Below are 6,377 nucleotides of genomic sequence, written 5' to 3' on the forward strand. Positions count from 1 at the left end.
TGTGTGAGACTGTTAATTGCAGGAGGCTCAGCTGGATGGGAACAGGAGAGGCCTGTATAAAGGCCAGGAGCTGAGAGCACCTGGGGGCTACAGGGAAGTAGTCTGCAATCACTCCTTGGGGAAAAAAGGGATCCGTGCTTGGGTAACCCAGAGGAGGGGAAGACAGCAAGGTATTGGATAGTGTGTACTTTGGCTGCTGATGAAAGGGCCACGAACTGGAACCCAGAGTAGAGGGCAGGGTTCCCCTACCAGCTACTGGAGGAGTGGTACAGATCAGGCAGTGGAGTGTGGCCTGCCTGGGACAGTTTGCCCTGGAAGACTTTGAAGGAGGAAGGTGGAAATATGCCTAGTGATCTGGCCGGAGGGCCACGTCATGAAGAGGAAGCACACCGACTCGCAGAGAGTGAAAAAGAGAGAGAGAGAGCTAGCCCTGGTCTATACTACGGGGGGGATCTACTTCAGCTATGCTATTGACGTAGCTGAAGTCGGCATATCTTAGGTCGACTTACCTCGCCGTGAGGACGGCAGCGAGTCGACCGCTGCCGCTCCCCCGTCGACTCCGCTTCCACCTCTCACGAGCTGGAGTTCCGGAGTCAACGGGGAGCGTCTAGATGAGACGTGATAAATTGATCCCCGATAGATTGATCCCTACGTGCCGATCTGGCAGGTAGTGAAGACCTGCCCCTAATCCCCAGAGTGGCCAGAAGGAGGAACTAACTGTGGTGAGTAGACCCTTTGACAATTTAAAACAAACAAAACAGGAAAATTCAATGATAAGATTCACTTAGTAATTTTATCTCAACCACATCGAACATGGTGTAACTTTTTAAACAGTCTAAATGTTAAACATTCATAATTTTCAATTTATTCAGTTTTACAAAATCGGCAAATTAACACTGCAGTGTGAGCCATAATTTCAGAATGTTCTGACTTTGCACAGAACAATTTGTAATTGATTTTGCCTTTGTACTTATTTTTTTTTAATCTGCAAAGACAAAGGAACATTTTGTATTGCATCCTCTTCGGCTGATCTTAAAAGATTAAATTTAACAGAACTGTAACAGAATAAATGTTAAATCAAGTACAGATGGGAGGGAAATAAGAGTGTGCAGGTGTTGGGTGGTGTTGGTGACTTGATAGTGTTGGTGTTGCGTCTGGTCGTCCCTTCTGGCCTTAACCTCTCTGACTCTAAATAAGAGGTAATACCTTTGGGAAGGTCTGTCTCCTCCAGTTCAGGGTCTCGCTGAGTTGCTGATTCCTGCTTCCAGTTTAAATCATCTTTCTCCCTGGGCTCTGGGTCTTGCTGCATCTCTGATTCCAGCCTCTGATTTAAACCATCTTCCTCCCCTGGATCTGGAGGCGTCTCTGATTCCTGATGCAGATTTAAGATATCTAGCAAATAAATAAATAAATAAACTATATGTATATAAGTACTTAACATACGATTCTCCTCCTTCCCTTTCTCGCTGGACATTAATTTATTTATTTTCTCAGTCAAATATTTGAGCTTCAATACAACAGTCCCACAGCACTGAGGAGACAGAAGTCTTCTTGATTTGTAACCACGGTAATAGGTAATATTGTATAAAAATGTTGGTGGGAGCCAGTAGGTGCAGACAAGATGTGTCCCAGGACAAGTTTTTGGGAAAAAAACCCAGAAACCAAAATTTGGAAATATTGCTGTAGTGCCTCGTTGTAGATTCAATGTCTCTAACTTCCATCCTCATCTATAGGCTGGGCTAACTACATCTCCCAGGATGCACCATGCCTCCTATCTTGATGAGGAAGACAGAGTATCATGGGAGTTAAGAGCTGTTCTACAATGAAAACTTGCATCAGTACAGATACGTCTCTCAGTGGTGTGAAAAATTCATATCATCTGAGAGACACAGCTATGCCGACCTAACCCCTGGTGTAGACAGTGCTAGGTCAAGGCAAGAATTCTGCCATCAATCTAGCTATCACCTCTTGGGGGGTGGGGGTGGATGAACTACAGTGATGGGAGAACCCGTTCTTTTGCTGCAGTGAGTGTCTACTCTGAAACACTGCAGCAGCACAAACTGTGCCACTGTAGCATTTCAAGTGTAGACATACCCTAAGTCTGGTTTAGGGCCTCTCTGTATTGTCAAGATATCTATATTCTATATTCAGTACGTGGCTGGGCTTGCCAGGCCCTACATTCAACTTAATGACCTCCGTTTGTCTGTCTTTAATGGGATAACTTTTGAACACTGCGGCTGATCAAGTCTGAAATTTCAGGGATGTTCTAGGCATCAGTTGGACAGGAAGCTATTGATTTTGAGGGCAATGAGAAAACGATACATGAGGTATGTCTGCACAACTAGGTACCCGTGGCTGGCCCATGCCAGCTGACTCAGTCTCACCGTGTTCAGGCTGTGGAGCTATTTCACTGCTGTGTAGACTTCTGGGCTCAGTCTTGAGCTCTGGGACCCTCCCACCTCCAGCCCAGAAGTCTACACTACAGTTAAATAGCCCCACAGCCTCAGCCCCACAAGCCTGAGTCAGCTAGCACAGGCCATTTTTGGTGTGTAGACATACTCATGGAGTCCCTGTCATCCGTCTAGCAGAGCCACAGCTTCAAGCCCTTCTGTAATTGTCTATAGATAAAGAACTGGTTGATTCCATTAACACCTTCCAGCATCAGAACACCCCTGTTCATCTCTCTCCATCCTCCCAATCGAGTTTAACATGTTCACACCCTGAATGAGTTCGCTCCCAGATAGCAAGAAGACAAATAAGAATGGATGGGCGAGAATGGGGGAGGCACACAGAGCACCTGGTATACCGGGGATGGAGGAATGGGACACCTCAAGCATGTGGGAAAGGGGTAATGGGGCGCACACACACCCTGACAGGGGGACACAGTGGTGACGGGTTGCAAGGAGTCCTTGAACTAGAGGGGGATGGGTGGGGGCACCCAGGGAGCTTGTTGAGAGAATAGAGGGCTGAGAGGAGCCTGTGGGGGAGCAGTGAGCTTGGCCCACAGAGACTAACACAAAGCCACTTATACCCATTTTGTGACCAATGTAGACTTGAAGTTGAACTTCCAACATCATTTACATCTCCAGAGAGTCCATGAGAATTTTGCCTGCTCAGTCCAGCCTATACTTTTGCTGAGTTTAATCATTTACTTATTCAAAGTTTAAATCATAATAGAATCAACCACATTTCTGGCTTTAGGAACCGATCCTGCAGGCACTCATTGAAGTCTATGGAGTTATTCTAGAGTAAGGGCATGGCTACACTTGCAGATGTAGAGCGCTGTGAGTTAAACCAGCCTTCGTAGAGCGCAATAGGGAAAGCGCTGCAATCTGTCCACACTGACAGCTGCAAGCGCACTGGCATGGCCACATTGGCAGATCTTGCAATGGCCACAGAGAGCAGTGCATTGTGGTAGCTATCCCAGCCTGCAAATGGCTGCAATGTGCTTTTCAAATGAGGGGGGTCTGGTGGAGTGTGACAGGGAGTGTATTGTGTATATCTGTGGGAGAGAGAGTGGGGTTTTTGGGGGGCCGAGAGCATGTCAGCATGCTGTCTTGTAAGTTCAGACAGCAACAGACCCCTCTCCCCCTTGCGCCTCTCTCTCTCACACAGCATTCCACAGTAATGGTTGCTTTGTCTCGGAGCAGATAAGCAGCCGGCTGTCAGAAACGGAGCTTTCAAAGGGCATATCGGCATGCCTGCAGTGATTCCAAAACAATGACAAGAGTGGCCACTCGACTTAAGGGGATTATGGGACGTTTCCAGAGGCTGATTAGAGTGCAGTAATGCAACACCTCGTTCACACTGACGCCCCGGCGTTCCAGCCGACATGCACCAAGCGTTAATCTTCTCACTGAGGTGGAGTACCAGACGCGCTCTAGCCCTGGAGTCAGAGCGCTCTACGTGCCTTGCCAGTGTGGATGGGTAGTGAGCTAGGGCTCCCGGGGCTGCTTTAATGCGCTCTAACTCGCAAGTGTAGCCAAGCCCTTAGATTGGTGTAGCTGACTGCAGAATTTGACAAATTGTATGCAGAACTGACTTCTCCCGTGGTTCAGTCCATCTCAGGAAAAGGACATTCTGCTTGATCTTGTTTCAATATACAATTAAATTAAAATAAATATGTTTTTTGCAGTTCAGCTAGTGAACTGAAGCACAATGTTAACCTTCTCAATAGAGAGCCACCTCAAAATGAGAGGATTCTTTGGGAATAAAACATTTTCAGAGAACTGCTAGAGAGAAGTTAAGGCCAATCAAGTACCAATATAGAATCCTGTGGGCCAAGCTGCATCGCCTAGACAGTAACCAAACTCCTTTTTTTATTTGCTAGAAAGCTCAGACTTCAAGAAGTCAAAAGAGTAAAAAAAAAAAAAAATTCCTATGAGATCAACCAGACTTTATTATTGAAACACTGAAAAGATCCTAGAAGAGCCATCAACTAGAGGAATTACCCAAATTTGAACTCAGATCTGACATTCGGTTCTCTAAAATATACCTTCATTTGCGGAAGCTAATGTCTTTTCTCCATCATAACAGGGAACAGCAAAGAGTTTCTTCCTTTTGTGCAATATTCTTGTAGTTCCAGCTGTGTGTATCCCAGTAACACCCAGAGCAGAATCTATATATAAACAGATATGAAGCATTTATTAGCACACTTACACTTCAAGTTTATTAATTTCCCAACAAACAACCTAAACTCTGCCCTGTAGTGATGCTATGCTTTACAAATATGATTAAGTGTATAAGTATCTGTGGTCCCACCCTAGATTACACTGATTTTTAAAGACACATTAGATTGTTTCATTATTTTCCTCATCATGTCACTACAGAGTAGAGTTAAGATGATTCAAGTGCCCAACGGCATTTCTAGAAATTAACATGTTTGGATTTCTTTTAAGTTTAACCTTTAACTCTGAATGTCCTGGATTTGTCATGCTTAGTGGGGATAGGAGGGATAATCACACACTCTCTATAATGTTTTGTCAACTAACTTAAGAATCATCTTAACAGACTTTTTACCTAGGAATTTCCTTGAGTTCTGTGGGTTTATTTAAATTAAAGATTTAATTCATGAAACATAAACAAGAAACCCAAATGGACTGTTACCATGTGATATTTCTAATCATTTGAAGATATGTAATATTAACCTGACTTTGTATTTGTTTTTAGGGCCAGAGTCACCAGTACATGACAGCTGCTTTACCCCACTCCGGAGAAGTACAAAACAGCCAGAGGCTCCTGGCCAGTTTACCTCTTTCTGTCCTACATTTCCCTGCACATCAACCACTGAGTTGCCCTCTGTTGTCTTCTTTGCTGAGTAGATCAGGGTGTTGGGGTGCTTTTTAGGATTAATTATCCTTTTTTTTCTATTGGTCTATTGTTCATTAAAACTGAAAGATTGTTTTTTAGCAGAGGCTGAAGAATGTTATGCTGCACAGAATTCCATGCAGCAGTACCATCTTCCAAAATGGCTGCCATCTCCCATTATTTTCAATGAGAATGAGGCAACAGGTGACCTCAGTTAAGATGCATCATAAGAACATAAGAATGGCCATACTGGGTCAGACCAAAGGTCCATCTAGCCCAGTATCCTGTCTTCCAACAGTGGCCAATGCCAGGTGCCCCAGAGGGAATGAACAGAACAGGGAATCATCAACTGATCCATCCCCTGTTGCTCATTCCCAGCTTCTGGCAAAACAACAGAAGGCTAAGGACAACATCCCTGCTCATCCTGGTTAATAGACATTGATGGACCTATCCTCCATGAATTTATCTAGTTCTTTTTTGAACCTTTTTATGGTCTTGGCCTTCACAACATCCTCTGGCAAGGAGTTCCGGAGGTTGACTGTGTATTGTGTGATAAAGTACTTCCTTTTATTTGTTTTAAACCTGCTGCCTATTAATTTCACTTGGTGGTCCCCTAGTTCCTGTGTTATGAGAAGGAGTAAATAACACTTCCTTATTTACTTTCTCTACACCAGTCATAATGTTATAGACCTGAATCATATCTCCCCTTAGCTGCCTATTTTCCATCATGGTCAATGGAAGCAATGAGTGTGAAACTAAGGTGCCATCAGGGAAGATGGTTTCCCCCTATGTTCTTATGTGCACCTGGACATCTAAAAGTAGCCAGAATCTTCACCCATACTGAGAACAATAGGAAATGGCAGACATTTTGAAAGAGGGCAATTCTATGAGGCATTCTCTGTAGAACACAATTTTGTCAGCACTTGCTGAAAAAAATCTTTCACTTATGACAAACAATGGAAAAAAACCCACCATTAATCTTCAAACATTCTTCAAATGCAACCAATACATGAGATTTCAGTATACAGGAAGTTTGAAGAATCTGTCGTTCTATTACTGGGCTCAATTGG

General features: G+C 44.1%; 1 long non-coding RNA gene across 1 annotated transcript; it reads right to left on the reverse strand.

Moving 5' to 3' along the window:
* Window positions 1-142: 142 nt before the first annotated feature.
* Window positions 143-4,617, reverse strand: LOC135980427 (uncharacterized). Its single transcript, XR_010597502.1, has 3 exons — window positions 4,496-4,617; window positions 1,207-1,392; window positions 143-733 (listed from the first exon to the last, which is right to left on the reverse strand). It is a non-coding gene; the product is annotated as an uncharacterized LOC135980427 (long non-coding RNA).
* Between the last annotated feature and the right edge of the window lie 1,760 nt (window positions 4,618-6,377).

Source organism: Chrysemys picta, unplaced genomic scaffold, assembly GCF_011386835.1.
Source record: "Chrysemys picta bellii isolate R12L10 unplaced genomic scaffold, ASM1138683v2 scaf3238, whole genome shotgun sequence".
Classification (NCBI taxonomy): Eukaryota; Metazoa; Chordata; order Testudines; family Emydidae; genus Chrysemys; species Chrysemys picta.